At 44.2% G+C, this 22472-nt stretch overlaps 1 pseudogene; it reads left to right on the top strand.

Moving 5' to 3' along the window:
* The first annotated feature begins 11933 nt into the window (after window positions 1-11933).
* Window positions 11934-22472, top strand: part of LOC139409722 (R3H domain-containing protein 4-like) — a 31308-nt pseudogene continuing 20769 nt past the window's right edge.

Below are 22472 nucleotides of genomic sequence, written 5' to 3' on the forward strand. Positions count from 1 at the left end.
CTGTTTATTTTCTGGATTACGCTGGTGTGATCTACAGGTGTCGTCTGCTGCCTGTAGGGAAGTAGGACTTATAGGACACTATGCTCCCGCCTGCACCTGAATTATCCATGTACTTTAGCATTAAGTGGAAATAAGTTATCAGTTGAAATAACAAATATCCCTATTTTTCTGCCTGTTTGGCATTTCCAAGTGGAGTTGCTAGCACTGCTGTTGTGTAATTTTTGGGGGGTCAGAACACAGGTAAGTAACTCTGCTCTCCCTCATGTTTTGTTCCTATAGTGCTGCACAATGGGTTGGTAGGACCTTGCAGCACAACATGGGGATTGGGACTCTGCTATTGCTCCTACTCTGGAAGAACATCACTTGAGAATTGAACAAAACAGGTTTTGTGGTGTACTTGGCTCTACATCCCATAAACAGACAACTTGGATATAAAGAACCAACATTTCTCTTTATACAAATTCTATAATGTATTCTGTTTCTGATTCTAACGTTTCTACTGAACATGTCCCCTTTTATCATGAATGAAATTGATATCCATGCTGTAGCCTAATGAATGAATGAATCCTTTATGGCCATTAGGCTATACTAGCCACTAGCCACTGTGTGTATGATGATGATGTCTTCCCTTTCCCTTACTCCAGATCCCCTGTTCCTCATCTCAGTGCGTCGCTCTCATCCTCCCTACAAACCGAGCCAATGTGAGCGCTCATCATTCAGTGTTCTCTTGTGTTGACAGTGCTGCTCCAGTGTAAGCTGCCTACCACCTCTGCCGTAACACACAGGTTAAACACTCCCTCCCCCCTCTGAAATTTCCAGCCAATCACATAAGCTAGGTAAGAGTGATGCTGGGTGCCACGCACACTTTCCCCAGCCTGTTAGGTTCTTCGTCTTTATCTGGTTTATTATGGACCTTTGTCATGTAGTGGTTCAATCACACAGTCGTAATATTGTATGTATTTCAGGTTAATCTTAGTGTTTGCATTTGAGTCCATGGTTCACGTCAGTGAGAGTGTTTAGACTCTGGTTTCAAGCCAATCCTTGTCCTCCTAGGCTCTGACTGACATTTCTGGGACTAGGCCAATCCCTCTGTGCTGAAAGGAAAGTGATTATTACACACATCCAAATATAGGAACTGGGCAATAGTTCACCATGTTGACATGTTTTGCATGTCTCAGGTGCAATCCCTCAGCTAACAAATATACAGTGCATTCGGGAAGTACTCAGACCGCTTCACTTTCCCCACATTTTTTTTACTTTACAGCCTTATTCTAAAATTGATCAAATATTTTTTCCCCCGCATCAATCTAATACACAATACCACATAATGACAAAGCAAAAACTGTTGAATTTTTTTGGACATATATAAACAAACAAAACTAAAATAGCTTATTTACCTAAGTATTCAGACCTTTTGCTTTGAGACTCGAAATTGAGCTCAGGTGCATCCTGTTTCCATTGATCATCCTTGAGACAACTACACCTTGGAGTCCACCTGTGATAAATTCAATTAATTGGACATGATTTGGAAAGGCACACACCTGTCTATATTAGGTCCCACAGTTGACAGTGCATAAATCAAGCCATGAGGCTGAAGAAATTGTCCGTTGAGCTCAGACAGGATTGTGTCGAGGCACAGATCTGTGGTAGGGTACCAAAAAATGTCTGAAGCATTGAAGGTCCCCAAGAAGGTCCCCCCGGGTGGCCTTCATCATTTTTAAATGTAAGAAGTTTGGAACCACAAAGACTCTTCAGGGAGGTGACCAAGAACCCGATGGTCACTCTGACAGAGCTCCAGAGTTCCTCTGTGGAGATGAGAGAACCTTCCAGAAGGACAACCATCGATGCAGCACTACACCAATCAGGCCTTTATTGTAGAGTGGCCAGACAGAAGCCACTCCTCAGTAAAAGGCACATAACAGGCCGCTTGGAGTTTGCCAAAAAGCACCTAAAGGACTCTCAGACCATGAGAAACCAGATTCTCTGGTCTGATGAAACCAAGATTGAACTCTTTGGCCAGAATGCCAAGCGTCACGTCTGGAGGAAACCTGGCACCATCTCTACGGCGAAGCAAGGTGATGGCAACATCATGCTGTGGGGATGTTTTTCAGTCCCCAAAAGTATGTATTCTATTCACATAATATAGTATTTCAGCCACTCTGGTGGCTTCACATCCCTTTTTGGGCGAGCTTGTGGCTCTGTGAGCATTCTCTCTCCTTCCCCCTCTTTTTGTGCGTTGTCTGTGGCCTCCTCAGCCTGTGTGGCTGGTAGAGCTCTGACGTGTGTTTTGTTCTTCCGTACCTCAGCTGAGCCTGGGTCAACCACATAGGCGCGTGGGGCATCCGCTTTCCTCAGCATTATTGCTGGTGTCTGAGTTTGTAATCAGTTCGTCAGTCAACTGTAAGTGCTGTTATTGGGAAGTGGAAACTTCAGATTGACAGTTTTTAAGGAAGCCAACAACGCTGGTTCCCCCCCCCCCCAACTTTATTTGTTGTAAACAAAAAGTTCACATTGTCAGAGAGAGCTGCTTACACACATAGTTTATGTGTGTAAGCTAGGTCTACTGTAGAACTCATACTATATAATCATACTGCCCCTGTAACAGTATAACTTTAGTCCGTCCCCTCGCCCATACCCGGGCTCAAACCAGGGACCCTCTGCACACAGACAACAGTCACCCACGAAGCATCATTACCTATCGCTCCACAAAAGCCGCAGCCCTTGCAGAGCAAGGGGGAACCACTACTTCAAGGTCTCAGAGCAAGTGACGTCACCGATTGAAACTCTATTGGCGCGCACCACCGCTAACTAGCTAGCCATTTCACATCGGTTACACCCCCGAGTAGGGTACAGCCTTTACTCCCATGTAATTATCCTAACTTTGGCGGCATTCTAAGCAACTTACTGACCCTTTTTTGACATTTCAATAAACTTTTTCTGCAGCCTCACTTGTCGTTATTAACATACTTGACTGTCACAAAAAGTTATTCTCCCACTAATTTGTTACCCGACCTGCTAACACTGACAGTAGTTGGCTGGCTAGCTAGAGAAGTTTCTCTATCAAATTCGCTTGTTTTAGATATGTTGTATAACTACTTCCAGTCTTTGCTGCCCACGAACGGTCTAGGTATTTTAAAAAGTTGATTCTTGTCGGCTTGCCTATATGTCCTTTCAACTTGCTGGAGAGCAGCTGGGGAGATGAAACTACCAAATGGCCTCAAGTAGCCTATGGCGATATCTATACTTACTACCTACACCTAGCCAATTTATTGAAAGCTAGCCAATGTAACTTTTACTAGCCTAGCCAGCTACTGTAAATTTGCCTGCTCAGAAGGGGCTGATGTTTCATTAGCCATCTTTGTCAGTGAATAAGAATTTTTAATCATGATATGTCTCATTTCATGTAACTAGCTGCAGCCTTAAAGAAACATTCAAACATATACTTTGCACAGAAACCCACATAAAAGCATGTAGATCCAAATATGTTTGTGCGTGTCAAGTACGCTAGAATGGAGGTTTAACAACTAGCCGCAGGCTTTAAAAACAAAACATTTACTTTGCATAGAAAGCCACATACATGCATGTAGATACAAGTGTGTGTGTGTGTGTCATGTATGTTAGAATGCATATTAGCCAACACAGCATATCCAACACACATAGCATACATTGCAATACAATCTTCTCTAAAAACAGCTGGGCAAAATGTATCCAATGTGCCCTGCAATCAGATAACCAGAGCTTGATTTCTAAACTCATTCGTCAGTATTACAGGTTTGCCTAGACAAATACAGCCATAGATTCTTCAACTAACCTGGTATTGGAGATACTCTCTTCATCTGTTCTGGAAAACAAATCTTATACATGTTAGTGTCCAGTTGCAGGTGGTTCTACAAACACCAGAGAAAACTCAAAGATAGTACATCCTTTTGTACCGCGCAAGCTGCCGCACATCTAGAATTTTCCAGCATTTTTGCCAGAACTAGTCATTTCTCTGCGACACAGCTGTGTCCATGTGTAGAAGTAGATGACACATCTCACTCGATAGAAAACACGAATTTACTATCTTTGAGTTCTCTCTGGTGATTGTAGAAAAGTGTCAAAGTAGGCTATTACCACTTTAAGAATAATGAATACTTTGGGCCTTGCCAATGGATTAATATTCAAATTCTTATTACATTCTAAAATATGTGAGAATAATGTGGACTTGCCTGACAAAATAAATTGGATGCAAGCATGGCGGTTTTTCTAGACTGTGGCTGACGCAGACACACATAATAAAGCCATACATAGTGGTAGGATTAATTTCACCATGACAGTTTTTATAATGAGAAAGCGACCAAAAACCAGGTTCCTTTTTTAATGGAGGGATTTGTATGGAAAGCCAAGTTGAACAGAGTAGCGCAATACCCTTCAGTTGAAACGCCGGGAAACTAAATTGGCCATATCTCTCACAAAAACGGGGAAAAAATGAAATCATAGAATTCAGTGGTGACCCGTCATTCAGGGCAGTTGGGGCAGAGGCCCACCTGTTTAGCCTGTTTTGCATGTTATTCTGGCATTACGTGTCACATATGTGACCGACCGGCTATATTGAGTCTTATGTAGCAAAATTTGAAATTGTGTTTTTTACATTGGATAAAAGTAGACTCAGAGCTAGAAAATTGTATATCATACACTACAGTTGAGGAACAATGGGAAAGTAATTCTGCTTTGAAAGATGATAAACATTAACAAGGGACGTTTTCTCAAAAGTGAGGTTACAAGTTTTGGTACCTACTTGAGAGCTCTTCTTTGTCTACACCCATTCAGTACCCTTCAGACCCTCTTAAGCTTTAGCCCCAGCCATCTCTTCAAGGATTCACTTGTGAGGCCATGTACTAAACAACCAAAGATTTCAAGACTAAATGCTTGCTTATATTATGCGTGTGTTCGTAAATTTAATCTGGAGTGCCAGAGTGTGCTCTGGCCATTCGTAAATTCAGAGCGTTTCGCTCTCGGAGTGTTCAGAAAGCACACTGGAAGCTCTGGCTGAGGAGTAGGGTCGATCCAAGCGTTCTGAATTAGCTACTTCCAGACATACAGTTGAAGTCGGAAGTTTACATACAGTGCCTTGCGAAAGTATTCGGCCCCCTTGAACTTTGCTACCTTTTGCCACATTTCAGGCTTCAAACATAAAGATATAAAACTGTATTTTTTTGTGAAGAATCAACAACAAGTGGGACACAATCATGAAGTGGAACGACATTTATTGGATATTTCAAACTTTTTTAACAAATCAAAAACTGAAAAATTGGCCGTGCAAAATTATTCAGCCCCTTTACTTTCAGTGCAGCAAACTCTCTCCAGAAGTTCAGTGAGGATCTATGAATGATCCAATGTTGACCTAAATGACTAATGATGATAAATAACAATCCACCTGTGTGTAATCAAGTCTCCGTATAAATGCACCTGCACTGTGATAGTCTCAGAGGTCCGTTAAAAGCGCAGAGAGCATCATGAACACACCAGGCAGGTCCGAGATACTGTTGTGAAGAAGTTTAAAGCCGGATTTGGATACAAAAAGATTTCCCAAGCTTTAAACATCCCAAGGAGCACTGTGCAAGCGATAATATTGAAATGGAAGGAGTATCAGACCACTGCAAATCTACCAAGACCTGGCCGTCCCTCTAAACTTTCAGCTCATACAAGGAGAAGACTGATCAGAGATGCAGCCAAGAGGCCCATGATCACTCTGGATGAACTGCAGAGATCTACAGCTGAGGTGGGAGACTCTGTCCATAGGACAACAATCAGTCGTATATTGCACAAATCTGGCCTTTATGGAAGAGTGGCAAGAAGAAAGCCATTTCTTAAAGATATCCATAAAAAGTGTCGGTTAAAGTTTGCCACAAGCCACCTGGGAGACACACCAAACATGTGGAAGAAGGTGCTCTGGTCAGATGAAACCAAAATTGAACTTTTTGGCAACAATGCAAAACGTTATGTTTGGCGTAAAAGCAACACAGCTCATCACCCTGAACACACCATCCAAACTGTCAAACATGGTGGTGGCAGCATCATGGTTTGGGCCTGCTTTTCTTCAGCAGGGACAGGGAAGATGGTTAAAATTGATGGGAAGATGGATGGAGCCAAATACAGGACCATTCTGGAAGAAAACCTGATGGAGTCTGCAGAACTGAGACTGGGATGGAGATTTGTCTTCCAACAAGACAATGATCCAAAACATAAAGCAAAATCTACAATGGAATGGTTCAAAAATAAACATATCCAGGTGTTAGAATGGCCAAGTCAAAGTCCAGACCTGAATCCAATCGAGAATCTGTGGAAAGAACTGAAAACTGCTGTTCACAAATGCTCTCCATCCAACCTCACTGAGCTCGAGCTGTTTTGCAAGGAGGAATGGGAAAAAATGTCAGTCTCTCGATGTGCAAAACTGATAGAGACATACCCCAAGCGACTTACAGCTGTAATCGCAGCAAAAGGTGGCGCTACAAAGTATTAACTTAAGGGGGCTGAATAATTTTGCACGCCCAATTTTTCAGTTTTTGATTTGTTAAAAAAGTTTGAAATATCCAATAAATGTCGTTCCACTTCATGATTGTGTCCCACTTGTTGTTGATTCTTCACAAAAAAATACAGTTTTATATCTTTATGTTTGAAGCCTGAAATGTGGCAAAAGGTCGCAAAGTTCAAGGGGGCCGAATACTTTCGCAAGGCACTGTACACCTTAGCCAAATACATTTAAACTCAGTTTTTCACAATTCCTGACATTTAATCCTAGTAAGAATTCCCTATCAGTTAGGATCACCACTTTATTTTAAGAATGTGAAATGTCAGAATAATAGTAGAGAGAATGATCACATTCCCAGTGGGTCAGAAGTTTACATACACTCAATTAGTATTTGGTAGCATTGCCTTTACATTTTTTAACTTGGGTCAAATGTTTCGGGTAGCCTTCCACAATCTTCACACAATAAGTTAGGGGAATTTTGGCCCATTCCTCCTGACAGAGCTGGTGTAACTGAGTCAGGTTTGTAAAGGCCTCCTTGCTCACACACGCTTTTTCAGTTCTGCCCACAAATGTTCTATAGGATTGGCCTCCCCCTTTTTCCTCCAAACATAACGATGGTCATTATGGCCAAACAGTTATATTTTTGTTTCATCAGACCAGAGGACATTTCTTCAAAAAGTATGATCTTTGTCCCCATGTGCAGTTGCAAACCGTAGTCTGGCTTTTTTTATGGCAGCTTTGGAGCAGTGGCTTCTTCCTTGCTGAGCGGTCTTTCAGGTTATGTCGATATAGGACTCGTTTTACTGTGGATGTAGATACTTTGTACCTGTTTCCTCCAGCATCTTCACAGGGTCCGTTGCTGTTGTTCTAGGATTGATTTGCACTTTTCACACCAAAGTGCGTTCATCTCTAGGAGACAGAACGTGTATCCTTCCTGAATGGTATGACGGCTGCGTGGTCCCATGGTGTTTATACTTGCGTACTATTGTTTGTACAGATGAATGTGGTACCTTCAGGCTTTTGGAAATTGCTCCCAAGGATGAACCAGAATTGTAGAGGCCTACAATTATTTTTCTGAGGTCTTGGCTGATTTATTTTGATTTTCCCATGATGTCAAGCAAAGAGGCACAGAGTTTGAAGGTAGGCCTTGAAATACATCCACAGGTACACCTCCAATTGACTCAAATGATGTCAATTAGCCTGTCAGAAGCTTCTGAAGCCATGACATACTTTTCTGGAATTTTCCAAGCTGTTTAAAGGCACAGTCAACTTAGTGTATGCAACTGACCCACTGGAATTGTGATACAATGAAATAATCTGTCTGTAAACAATTGTTGGAAAAATTACTTGCACAAAGTAGATGTCCTTACCGACTTGTCAAAACTGTAGTTAACAAGACATTTGTGGAGTGGTTGAAAAACGAGTTTAATGACTCCAACATAAGTGTATGTAAACTTCCTACTTCAACTGTAAATGAGAGAACAGCTCACTCTGACCATTTTACTGGTTAAGCTGTTTTTATGTTATCCAGAGCTTTGGTGACTGCAACTGTGCTGATGGCAACAATTGTAATTACTCTTTTTTGTCAATGTTTACTGACACCGGCTATATTCAACGAGTGTGTAGCATTCGTAAATGTGTCAGTTATTCTGCGGTCTGGCACACTCAGATGAGAGTGCTCTGAAATTGGAGTAGATAGCCAGAGCGAATTTACCAGCTATGTCGATCGACAGTTGTCGCAGGGACATTATACACATTCTATTGAAATAGGTACTTGCATAGTGGAGTCTTTTGTTTAGACATGTAACGTTAGCTAGCTAAACAATTAACCATAATCCCAACTCATAACATTACTACCCTGCATGAATCTGCAGGTAGCTAACCAACCAGGTTCAATGTTAGCTAGCTGACTTTAGGCTATAACTAGCAATGCAAATGGCTCAGAGATACAAATAATATCTCTACATAGATCATACATGTAACGTTAGCTAACTAGCCAGCCAGCTAACATTAGCTAGCTAGCTAGCTGACAGTACACTTGAAATGAAAACGACTTTCTGACAAAATTAGAAACTTGTAATATCTGAAAATGTAGCTAGCTAGACTCTCTTACCAGTATACATGGATGGGCGCTTCTCCCTCTCTGTCACAGATGTCATGGTTGCCCTTAGTTTTGAAGATGTAATCCAGAGACAGATGTTTTATACAACAGTGTTTATACATTGTGTTCTCTTTTCGACTCCGTCTGCATTTCTGCAATCAAACGGAATCATTTTCTCCATCTCTAACTATCATACTCTAATTCCACTGATTTCAAAACTCAGTCCTCCAGAAAGTGGAGAGCAGTCCTACTATGCAGTCCTACTATGTGATATCTTTCAAAAAAGCTGTGTTAGAAAGGATTACCTACACATACTGACCAGCTCATATTAGACAGAAGCGTGTTACATTGCAGACCAATCCGAACTCATCTCTCGGCGTGTCCAGGCCACTCATTATTTCAACCAATCATGGCTAGGGGGAAGGTTCCTCGCTTTTTCCGTGGCTAAGGCAACTGGGCTCATAAATTAACAATTGTATTTGTATTTACAGATGGCATATAAGTTTGTTATTAAGGCACATGAAGTTCATGTTCCAGAAGGTATTTCTGCCAGAAAACCAAAATGCAGGGGTTTCAGCATAGCTCAGTGCTTTCTGTGGTGGTGGGGCAGCCAGTGGATAATACGGAGCTTAGGGGTTGGTAATGTTCTCTAGTTGTGCCTTAATTGACTCAGTTCTCTGTCACTCATGGGGACACTACTTCACCGCAAAATCTGTGGTGAGAGTTTGAAAATTCAAGCCCCTTGGGTGCTGCCACAGAGTTACATTAGAAGTGCCATCCAAGAAGGCTCAAGGTCATTGACCACAGAGAAAATTACTTCAAATCACGTTATATCTACAGTAGCTTTAATTGGACTGTCAGCATCCATACTTTCAAAATCTTAGCTAGCAAGCTTGCAGTCATCATGAAACAAGTCGACAATCTACTGGCAAATACTCTTAAATCCTTGTCATAGGAGGAGAAATAATGAATAGAAATTATAGATAAAACGTATCGGTGCTCATCGGCCATTGAACATAAACATTACACAAGTTGGAAATCGCAAATTCAACTATGAGTGGTTTGGAAGGAATCGGTGGCTAACTACAAGCGTTGCAAAGCAGTCACTAGCCTGCTATTCAGTTGAGTGGATGTGTGGTCCCAAGTCTGTATTTAAAGGTCTCTTTTCCAAGCTTAAAAGGATAAACATTCAACATTGGCCATGCTGTCAATCCAACATGACTTCTGCGTGTTCAAAACAGCTGGAAACTCAGGACTGGGAAATCTAACCAGTGAGTTCAAGACAACTGGGAACTCAGAAAAAAACTAGTTCCGACTGGGAAAATACGTTTTGAATGGTCATCCAATTCAGAATTGCAGTCGGGAACTCTGGCCTCTTTCTAGAGCTCCGACCTGAAGATCACTGACGTCATCATGATTCAACCTTGTTTTTTCCCGAGTTCCCAGTTGTCTTGAAAGCACCATAAATCCATAGAATGCCAAACTTTGATGACAAAGTTTAATGACACAATTTTCCCACGAAGGACTGCCGCTCCACCTTCCTGTTCAAGTGAGCACCGCACAACAAGGTGAGTCCAAAAATGTATTGTATGCTGCTGCATGAATTATGTAATATTCCAGGGAGATATGTATACTGTCGCTAAGAAGGTAAATACTAAGTGTATGTTGTGTAGTAAGCTGTTAGTAGCCCATGTGCCTCACCCTAATAATTTGGTCCCTTTATCCCTCTTAATTTTGCCTACTGTTCTGACTTGGTGGCGCACATGCTGTTAAGCTGCATGTTTTATAGAAATGTAATCATTGAATATTGTAAGAGCTTTCATTGTCTGCCTATATCCCCCCGTATTTATCATACGGTTCTGACTTGGTGTACAGGGAGAATACTGTAAGAACGGCCCATGTTCTGAATTCCATCGTTGTACATTTCAAACGTGCTGAACACGTGTATATCCTAGCTCACTCATTAATGTCTTCATCGAAATTACTTATTGCCTCTTATCCACTCTTCTTCCCCTTTTGCCATAGTTTGTACATCTCAATTGTCAATAGAAACCACATTTGTTTAAACAAGTCAGCCATATCAGCTGGTTTTTTTTAAAGGCAGTAAATGAGGCTGAATGAACTGTTTCACTGCCAGACAAGGCTCCGCTAATAACCAGGTGTAGCAGTGGTAAGGTTTTGGGACTGCTGTTGGGACAGCTTTATGTAGGCCCTAACAGTTTGTGTGCACCGTTTGTCACCATTATAGTGCAATAAATGTATTGTTTAGTGTTGTGTTGTGGCTTTGCTGGCATGCATCAAAAAATATATATTTTTAGTTTGCCCCACCTAGAATTACATGCTAAAATCACCACTGATTATAATGTCGAAATATGTTAGTTACTAAATATCAGTGGTGTAAAGTACTTAAATAATTTTGGGGGATATCTGTACTTTTAATTCACTACACTCCTAAAGAAAATGTCAATTTTACTCCATACATTTTCCCTGACACCCAATAGTAGTCGTTACATTTTGAATGCTTAGCAGGACAGAACATGGTCCAATTCACGCACTTATCAAGAGAACATCCCTGGTCATCCCTACTGCCTCTGATCTGGCGGACTCACTAAACACAAATGCTTTGTTTTTAAATGATGTCTGAATGTTGGCGTGTGACCCTGGCTGCTTGTACATTTTTATTAAGACCTTTTTTGGAAGTACATACGGGTATTAACGGGAGTAAATGAAGACAGTTGCTCATTGAAACTCTATATTTTTTGAGTAACTAAAATACGTTGACATTATAACGCTTGCAGAGTCGTCTAATGGAAGTTTGAATCGTAGCTTCCTGGGCATCCTTTACCCCTCTGCTCTGCTCATGCAAGATATCTGGCAGCCTTTTTTTAATAGCCAGTCGTTATATTCTCTGACTAGACCTCTTCTACATACACCTACGTACTTTTACGATGTAGCCAACCAACAATTTTTTGTTTCTCATCATGACAGATCGTCAGCAACTTCATTTGCATGAGCAATGTGTTTGTTTGTGCACCTTCTCTCAACTACAATGTTGCCATCGGGTTTAAAAGTGGCAACAGTGAAAAACGACCAATCAGCGCTCGAGAATCTGAATGGAGCATGGCTTTGAAATCTAAACTCACTGACCCCCATTTTATGGTGGTGTGTCATTTTGTAACTTATTCTATGCTCAGTATAGTTATAGAAATATGGTATACTACTTTATTCAATAGTAAGGCCATTTATAAGTAACTAGCTACACAGGAACAAGTCAATATTTTGTGAAGAGGTCACCTCCAAATGCATCAGTCCTCAAACTTAATGCTCTCTATTTTCCCCAGCTTGATAGAGGAGCGCAAATGCAGCTCTCTGCCCAACTCCCCCGCCAAATGTGTGTCTCTGACCAAGAAGAAACAGTTTTTCATCAACCAGGCCATATGCAACTCTGACCTCACACCCAGAGCCAAAGGCAAGAAGAACCAAAGGCGGCAGGAGAACAGTAAGTTCTCACTCTGCTGCAGATGTTGGGTTGCTACAGATATAATTTGTGCTGAACAAGCATCTTCTCAATACCCACTAGCTTGATTGCAGCATGTCTGAACACATCCATTAGTTATAGCCATTAGCCACACAGCATTTTATCAACATCATTTAACGATGCCTATTATTTTCCTCTGTCCAAAAATAAAAAGGTTGCTACCTTGCCAATCGTCTTGATAGAAATGAGTGCTCCAAAGATGAGGCAGAGGTATGCAGTGACTGCCCTCCCTTCAAACTTCACTGTGGTCTGCACCAATGGCAACTACGTGGATGTAGGCTTCTACTGGTCCCAACATCTTTCAAAAGCCTTGCTTGTTGCAAGTGAATGTTTTACCACTACTACCCCTAACTACATTTCTTCCCGAAATGCCCCTAACTTGAAAGGGTAAGATGTAGCTCATTGTTGTCTCTCTCTCCCAGCAATGGAATGACTTCATGAACCGCTCTGGATAGGAGCAGGAGAAGCTGCAAGCCCTTCTGGAAGAGGCCAAGAGGAACAACTGCAACAAGCTCCTCAAGGACCAGAGAGAGGGTGAGAGCCCAGGGTCAATGCCTGCCACACCACAACATACACTCCCCCAACAAGCTTGTAGTGTTAAGCTGTTGAAAGTTCGTTACCTGTGTCACAGCCGGCCGTGACTGGGAGTCCGGGTTAGGGGAGGGTTTCCTTTGCTCATCATGCACTAGCGACACCTTGTGGTGGGCCAGGCGCCTGCAAGCTAACTTCTGTTGTCCGTTTCCGCCGACACATTGGTGCGGCTGGCTTCCGGGTTAAGCGAGCAGTGTGTCAAGAAGCAGTGCTGCTTGGCGGGTCATGTTTCGGAGGACCCATGGCTCTTGACCGTTGCCTATCCCGAGTCTGTTGGGGAGTTGCAGCGACGAGACAAGATCGTAACTGTCAATTGGATATCACAAAATTAACTTTTTAAAGAAAGTTAATTACCAAGCCTATGTTTTGGTTTGAGGTGTTTTAACCAAATATAGGGACACTGTTAGTCATGCTAGTGACACGTGTCATCATCGACACATACTAACCAGATTTCCATCAAACCATTTCATGCAGATGAATTACCTGACTCATAAAAAAAACAATGACAGGGCTGATGGAAACAGGAAATGTCGATTCAAATTCATAAATGTTGACACTGTTCATTCGACATGGAGTCCATAAAATGAATCGAGAAATGGTGGTGAAAATGCCTTGATGCGCAAATATTGATATAATAACCATCATATCAATGTAAATGTAAAGTTATGCGATGATAGGCTGTTACGTTGTAGGCCTACCAACACAACGTGGAAAAGCATGAAATGTTTATAGGCTGGTGAAATAAGTTATTATTATCAGGTATCAAGGTAAGACCCAAGTGCAGATTGTGTGAAGTAACAATGTTTATTGTAACAACAGGGACAGGCAAATGACAGGTCAAGGCAGGCAGGGGTCGATAATCCAGAGTAGGAGCAAAGGTCACGGACGGCAGGCAAAGCGTCAGGCATAGTTCAGTAATCCAGAAGTGGAGCAAAGGTACAGAACGGCAGTCAGGGTCAGGCAGGGGTCAAAAAACAGGAGGACGAGAAAAAGAGAGGCTGGGAAAAGATAGGAGCTGACAGGACAAACATTGGTAAGCTTGACAAACAAGACAAACTGGCAACAGACGGAGAACACAGGTATAAATACACAGGGGATAAGTGGGGAAGATGGGCAACACCTGAAGGGGGTGGAGACAACCACAAGTGAAACAGATCAGGGCGTGACAATTATGAACTTCACATGGTGGTTAAGTGCACGGTGATAATGCAAATTTACAATAGGCTAAATATCAAGTATAGGCTATTGAATGCTGGTGACATGATGATCAGTGCTTGGCTGCCAATTATCAAATAAAATGATCTTGCTCTTATCCATATGTCAACAAATAAGCCTAAACTGCCCACTTTAACAGCAAACTCTTGTCTAGAGAGCATGCGCCAAAACCAGAATGGTCAAGTTTTCAATTTATCGCAACCATTTTTGTGACAAAATCATCAGTAGAGTTAGAAACCCATTTAACTTATGTTTTATTTGTTACATGGGATCTTAATGCACATTTATTTTTATGTTTATGTGCACTACGTCATCAGCACATCCTTTTATCCTCAACATGTCAGTTTGATGGAAACATACCTCTCGTGAGAAAATCCCTGTATTGTTTTTAATACAGATTTTAGAAGATTCACATGAAAATTTGTCACCAATTGGATGGAAACCTAGCCATAGACACTTTTACTTCCCTCGCTCACATTGGTTTAGGGTACACTTGAGGTACTTGGAAGAGAACATTCTCAGTTTCTTTGGTGCTCAACCTCACTCTGTTTACGCCACCAACCTTGGAAGCAGGTACTTTTTCCCTCTGAAGATTTTCCGCGGTGAAAATGTAGACGTCCATCTTGGCGAAAGACTGGACTTGCATAGATTCTGTGGGAAATTATGACCCAATTAACTCATTTCCAGACAAATGAGATGGAAGGATGTTATTGATTTATTAATTTAGCTTTGAGAGGCTACTGCTGACTTTCATGTGTTAGAGTAATTCTGGAATGTAATTTCTCTTTGCTTATTTGAGCTGTTCTTGTCATAAAATGGACTTGGTCTTTTACCAAATATGGCTGTCTTCTGTATATCACCCCTACCTTGTCACAACACAACTGTAACGGTTTTCTTTGGGTGAAGTAGAGTTGGACCAAAATGCAGCGTGGTTGTTATTCATGTTTTTTAATGAAGAAACTGAACATGAACAAACTAACAAAACAATAAACGTGAGACAACCTAACAGCCTATCTGGTGACAACAAAACACAGAGACAGGAACAATCACCCACAAAACCCAACACCAAACAGGCTACCTAAATATGGTTCCCAATCAGAGACAATGACTAACACCTGCCTCTGATTGAGAACCATATCAGGCCAAACATAGAAATAGACAAACCAGACAAACAACAGAATGCCCACCCAGCTCACATCCTGACCAACACTAAAACAAGGAAAACACACACGAACGATGGTCAGAACGTGACAACAACTGATTGGCTCAAATGCATTAAGGAGGAAGGAAAGAAATTCCACAAATGAACTTTTAACAAGGCACACCTGTTAATTGAAATGCATTCCAGATGACTATCTCATGAAGCTGGTTGAGAGTATACCAAGAGTGTGCAAAGCTGTCAAGGCAAAGAGTGGCTACTTTAAAGGATCTCAAATATAAAATATATTTTGATTTGTTTAACACTTTTTTTGGTTACTACATGATTCCATATGTTATTTCATAGTTGTTATGTCTTCACTATTATTCTATAATGTAGAAAATAGTAAAAATAAAGAAAAACCCAGTAATGAGCAGGTGTCCAAACTTTTGATTGGTACTGTATTACACTACTGTTTAAAGATTGGGGTCACTTAGAAATGTCCTTATTTTTGAAAGCAAAGCAAATTTTGCCCATTAAAATAACATGAAATTGATCAGAAATGCAGTGTAGACATTTAATGTTGTAAATGACTATTGCAGCTGGAAATGGCTGATTTAATGGAATATCTACATAGGTGTACAGAGGCCCATTATCAGCAACCATCACTCCTGTGTTCCAATGGCATGTTGTGTTAATCCAAATGTATAATTTTAAAAGGCTAATTGATCATTAGAAAACCCTTTTGCAATTGTTAGCACAGCTGAAAACTGTTGTTCTGATTTAAAGAAGCAATAAAACTGTCCTTCTTTAGACTAGTTGAGTATCTGGAGCATCAGCATTTGTGGGTTTGATTACAGGCTCAAATGGCCAGAAACAAAGAACTTTCTTTTGGAACTCGGTAGTCTATTCTTTTTGTGAGAAATGAAGGCTATTCCATGCGAGAAATGTCCAAAAAACGGAATATCTCGTACAACGCTGTGTACTACTCCCTTCACAGAACAGCGCAAACTGGCTCTAACTAGAATAGAAAGAGGAGTGGGAGGCCCCGGTACACAACCGAGCAAGAGGACAAGTACATTAGTGTGTCTAGTTCTAGAAACAGAAGCCTCACAAGTCCTCAACTGCTAGCTTCCTTAAATAGTACCAGCAAAACACCAATCTCAACGTCAACAGTGAAGAGGCGACTCCGGGATGCTGGCCTTCTAGGCAGAGTTCCTCTGTCCAGTGTCTGTTCTTTTGCCCATCTTAATATTTTATTTTTATTGGCCAGTCTGAGGAATGGCTTTTTCTTTGCAACTCTGCCTAGAAGGCAAGCATCCCGGAGTCGCCTCTTGGCTGCTGACGTTGAGACTGGTGTTTTGCGGGTACAATTTAATTAAGCTGCCAGCTGAGGACTTGTGAGGCATCTTTTTCTCAAACTAGACACTAATGTACTTGCCCTCTTGCTCAGTTGTGCACCGGGCCTCCCACTCCTCTTTCTATTTTGGTTAGAGCCAGTTTGTGTCACACCCTGATCTGTTTCACCGGTCTTTGTGATTGTCTCCACCCCCCTTCAGGTGTCGCCCATCTTCCCCCGTGTATTTATACATGTGTTCTCTGTTTGTCTGTTGCCAGTTCATCTTGTTTGTCAAGCAAACCAGTGTTTGTGTCAGCTTCTGCTTTAACCCAGTCTCTTTTCTCGTCCTCCTGGTTTTTGACCCTTGCCTGTCCTGACCCTATACCCCGCCTTACCACTCTGCCTGACTCTGAGCCTGCCTGCCATCCTGCACCTTTGCCCCACCTCTGGATTGCCGAACTCTGCCTGACCTGAGCCTGTCTACCATCCTGTACCTTTGCCCTTGTTGCTGTAATAAACATTGGTACTTCGACACGGTCTGCATCTGGGTCTTACCTTGATACCTGATAGTTTGTGCTGTTCTGTGAAGGGAGTAGTACACAGCGTTGTACAAGATCTTCAGTTTCTTGGCAATTTCTCAAAAGGAATAGCCTTCATTTCTCAGAACAAGAATAGACTGACGAGTTTCAAAAGAAAGTTATTTGTTTCTGGCCATTTTGATCCTGTAATCGAACCCACAAATGCTGATGCTCCAGATACTCAACTAGTCTAAAGAAGGCCAGTTTTATTGCTTCTTTAATCAGAACAACAGTTTCAGCTGTGCTACCATAATTACAAAAGGGTTTTCTAATGATCAATTAGCCTTTTAAAATGATCAACTTGGATTAGCTAACACAACGTGCCATTGGAACACATGAGTGATGGTTGCTGATAATGTGCCTCTGTACGCCTATGTAGATATTCCATTAAAAATCTGCCGTTTCCAGCTACAATAGTCATTTTGTCATGTACTGTCATGTTGTGTCTTGTCTCTGTCCTTTCCCTTCACCCTGTCTCCCTCTGCTGGTCGTTGTTAGGTTACCTTTTCTCCCCCGCTTTCCCCCAGCTGTTCCTTGTCTCCTCTGACTACCCATTCACCCCGTTTCCCACCTGTTCCCTTTTTCCCTCTGATTAGGTCCCTATATCTCTCTCTGTTTCTGTTCCTGTCCTTGTCGGATTCTTGTTTGTTGTGTTTCATGCCTGAGCCAGACTATCGTCATGTTTGCTGTAACCTTGTCCTGTCCTGTCGGAATCTGCCGGTCTATCTGAGCCTACCTATGTTTGGTTATTAAAGAAGCTCTGTTTAAGTTAGTTCGCTTTTGGGTCCTCATTCACTCACCATAACAGAAGAATCCGACCAAGAATGGACCCAGCGACTTCGGATCCTCTCCACTCAGCCGTCGGGATCCAGGGAGCGATGCTAGGCAGACACGAGCAGGAAGTGTCTGCTGCTCGACATGCCGTTGAGACCCTGGCCACCCAAGTCTCCAACCTCACAGAACAGGTTCACCATCTCCGCCTCGATCCACCGGCCACTTCCAGGGCTTTCGAATCTCCGGAGCCCAGAATCAATAACCCGCCGTGTTACTCTGGGGAGCCCACTGAATGCCGCTCGTTCCTCACCCAGTGTGATATTGTGTTTTCTCTCCAGCCCAACACTTACTCCAGGAGCACTGCTCGTGTCGCCTACGTCATATCTCTCCTTATTGGACGGGCTCGTGAGTGGGGCACGGCAATCTGGGAGGCAAGGGCTGAGTGTACTAACCAGTATCAGGACTTTAAGGAGGAGATGATACGGGTTTTTGATCGATCTGTTTTTGGGGAGGAGGCTTCCAGGGCCCTGTCTTCCCTATGTCAAGGCAATCGATCCATAACAGACTACTCTATTGAGTTTCGCACTCTTGCTGTCTCCAGTGGCTGGAACGAGCCGGCCTTGCTCGCTCGTCTTCTGGAGGGTTTCCGCGCAGAGGTAAAGGATGAGATTCTCTCCCGGGAGGTTCCTTCCAGCGTGGATTCCTTGATTGAACTCGCTATTCGCATTGAGCGACGGGTTGATCTTCGTCACCGAGCTCGTGGAAAGGAGCTCGCGCTCTCCGTCGCCTCCCTCTCCGCATCACTACCATCTTCCTCTGCCGGCTCGGGTGCTGAGCCCATGCAGCTGGGAGGTATCCACATCTCGACTAAGGAGAGGGAACGGAGAATCACCAACCGCCTCTGTCTCTATTGCGGTTCCGCTGGTCATTTTGTCACTTCATGTCCAGTAAAAGGCCAGAGCTCGTCAGTAAGCGGAGGGCTACTGGTGAGCGCTACTACTCCTGTCTCTCCTTCAAGATCCTGCACTACCTTGTCGGTCCATCTACGCTGGACCGGTTCGTCAGCTTCCTGCAGTGCCTTAATAGACTCTGGGGCGGAGGGCTGTTTTATGGACGAGACCTGGGCTCGGGAACATGACATTCCTCTCAGACAGTTAAAGGAGCCCACGGCCTTGTTCGCCCTGGATGGTAGTCCTCTCCCCAGGATTCAGCGTGAGACGCTACCTTTAACCCTCACTGTTTCTGGTAATCATAGTGAAACCATTTCTTTTTTAATTTTTCGTTCACCTTTTACACCTGTTGTTTTGGGCCATCCCTGGCTAGTTTGTCATAATCCTTCCATTAATTGGTCTAGTAATTCTATCCTCTCCTGGAACGTCTCTTGTCATGTGAAATGTTTAATGTCTGCTATCCCTCCTGTTTCCTCTGTCTCTTCTTCACAGGAGGAGCCTGGTGATTTGACAGGGGTGCCGGAGGAATATCACGATCTGCGCACGGTGTTCAGTCGGTCCAGGGCCACCTCTCTTCCTCCACACCGGTCGTATGATTGTAGTATTGATCTCCTTCCGGGAACCACCCCCCCCCGGGGTAGACTATACTCTCTGTCGGCTCCCGAACGTAAGGCTCTCGAAGATTATTTGTCTGTAGCTCTTGACGCCGGTACCATAGTCCCCTCCTCCTCTCCCGCCGGAGCAGGGTTTTTTTTTGTCAAGAAGAAGGACGGGTCTCTGCGCCCCTGCATAGATTATCGAGGGCTGAATGACATAACAGTGAAGAATCGTTATCCGCTTCCTCTTATGTCTTCAGCCTTCGAGATCCTGCAGGGAGCCAGGTTTTTCACTAAGTTGGACCTTCGTAACGCTTACCATCTCGTGCGCATCAGGGAGGGGGACGAGTGGAAGACGGCGTTTAACACTCCGTTAGGGCACTTTGAATACCGGGTTCTTCCTTTCGGCCTCGCTAACGCTCCAGCTGTCTTTCAGGCATTAGTCAATGATGTCCTGAGAGACATGCTGAACATCTTTGTTTTCGTTTACCTTGACGATATCCTGATTTTTTCACCGTCACTCCAGATTCATGTTCAGCACGTTCGACGTGTCCTCCAGCGCCTTTTAGAGAATTGTCTTTTTGTGAAGGCTGAGAAGTGCACTTTTCATGCCTCCTCCGTCACATTTCTCGGTTCTGTTATTTCCGCTGAAGGCATTAAGATGGATCCCGCTAAGGTCCAAGCTGTCATTGATTGGCCCGTCCCTAAGTCACGCGTCGAGCTGCAGCGCTTTCTCGGCTTCGCGAACTTCTATCGTCGTTTCATCCGTAATTTCGGTCAGGTGGCAGCTCCTCTCACAGCCCTTACTTCTGTCAAGACGTGCTTTAAGTGGTCCGTTTCCGCCCAGGGAGCTTTTGATCTCCTCAAGAATCGTTTTACATCCGCTCCTATCCTTGTTACACCTGACGTCTCTAGACAGTTCGTTGTCGAGGTTGACGCGTCAGAGGTGGGCGTGGGAGCCATCCTTTCTCAGCGCTCCCTCTCTGACGACAAGGTCCACCCATGCGCGTATTTTTCTCATCGCCTGTCGCCGTCGGAACGTAACTATGATGTGGGTAACCGCGAACTGCTCGCCATCCGGTTAGCCCTAGGCGAATGGCGACAGTGGTTGGAGGGGGCGACCGTTCCTTTTGTCGTTTGGACTGACCATAGGAACCTTGAGTACATCCGTTCTGCCAAACGACTTAATGCGCGTCAGGCGCGTTGGGCGCTGTTTTTCGCTCGTTTCGAGTTCGTGATTTCTTATCGTCCGGGCTCTAAGAACACCAAGCCTGATGCTTTGTCTCGTCTCTTCAGTTCTTCAGTAGCCTCCACTGACCCCGAGGGGATTCTCCCTGAGGGGCGTGTTGTCGGGTTGACTGTCTGGGGAATTGAGAGGCAGGTAAAACAAGCGCTCACTCACACTCCGTCGCCGCGCGCTTGTCCTAGGAACCTTCTTTTCGTTCCCGTTCCTACTCGTCTGGCCGTTCTTCAGTGGGCTCACTCTGCCAAGTTAGCCGGCCACCCTGGCGTTCGGGGTACGCTTGCTTCCATTCGCCAGCGTTTTTGGTGGCCCACCCGGGAGCATGACACGCGTCGTTTCGTGGCTGCTTGTTCGGTCTGCGCGCAGACTAAGTCCGGTAACTCTCCTCCTGCCGGCCGTCTCAGGCCGCTTCCTATTCCCTCTCGACCGTGGTCTCACATCGCCTTAGATTTTGTCACCGGACTGCCTTCGTCAGCGGGGAAGACTGTTATTCTTACGGTTGTCGATAGGTTCTCTAAGGCGGCTCATTTCATTCCCCTTGCTAAGCTTCCTTCTGCTAAAGAGACGGCACAAATCATCATCGAGAATGTTTTCAGAATTCATGGCCTTCCGTCAGACGTCGTTTCGGACAGAGGTCCGCAATTCACGTCTCAATTTTGGAGGGAGTTTTGCCGTTTGATTGGGGCTTCCGTCAGTCTCTCTTCCGGCTTTCACCCCCAGTCTAACGGTCAAGCAGAACGGGCCAATCAGACTATTGGTCGCATCTTACGCAGTCTTTCTTTTCGTAACCCTGCGTCTTGGTCAGAACAGCTCCCCTGGGCAGAATACGCCCACAACTCGCTTCCTTCGTCTGCGACCGGGCTATCTCCTTTTCAGAGTAGCCTCGGGTACCAGCCTCCACTGTTCTCATCTCAGTTCGCCGAGTCCAGCGTCCCCTCCGCTCAGGCTTTTGTCCAACGTTGCGAGCGCACCTGGAAGAGGGTCAGGTCTGCACTTTGCCGTTATAGGACGCAGACTGTGAGGGCTGCTAATAAGCGTAGAACTAAGAGTCCTAGATATTGTCGCGGTCAGAGAGTTTGGCTCTCCACTCAGAACCTTCCCCTTAAGACGGCTTCTCGCAAGTTGACCCCGCGGTTCATTGGTCCGTTCCGTATTTCTCGGGTCATTAATCCTGTCGCAGTTCGACTTCTTCTTCCGCGATACCTTCGTCGCGTCCACCCGGTCTTCCATGTCTCCTGCATCAAGCCCGTCCTTCGCGCCCCCGCTCGTCTTCCCCCCCCCCCCCCCCCATCCTTGTCGAGGGCGCACCCATCTACAGGGTCCGTAGAATTTTGGACATGCGTCCTCGGGGCCGTGGTCACCAGTACCTCGTAGATTGGGAGGGGTACGGTCCTGAGGAGAGGAGTTGGGTTCCCTCTCGGGACGTGCTGGACCGTGCGCTGATCGAGGATTTCCTCCGTTGCCGCCAGGTTTCCTCCTCGAGTGCGCCAGGAGGCGCTCGGTGAGTGGGGGGGTACTGTCATGTACTGTCATGTTGTGTCTTGTCTCTGTCCTTTCCCTTCACCCTGTCTCCCTCTGCTGGTCGTTGTTAGGTTACCTTTTCTCCCCCGCTTTCCCCCAGCTGTTCCTTGTCTCCTCTGACTACCCATTCACCCCGTTTCCCACCTGTTCCCTTTTTCCCTCTGATTAGGTCCCTATATCTCTCTCTGTTTCTGTTCCTGTCCTTGTCGGATTCTTGTTTGTTGTGTTTCATGCCTGAGCCAGACTATCGTCATGTTTGCTGTAACCTTGTCCTGTCCTGTCGGAATCTGCCGGTCTATCTGAGCCTACCTATGTTTGGTTATTAAAGAAGCTCTGTTTAAGTTAGTTCGCTTTTGGGTCCTCATTCACTCACCATA

Source organism: Oncorhynchus clarkii, chromosome 5 (genome assembly GCF_045791955.1).
Source record: "Oncorhynchus clarkii lewisi isolate Uvic-CL-2024 chromosome 5, UVic_Ocla_1.0, whole genome shotgun sequence".
Taxonomy (NCBI): Eukaryota; Metazoa; Chordata; class Actinopteri; order Salmoniformes; family Salmonidae; genus Oncorhynchus; species Oncorhynchus clarkii.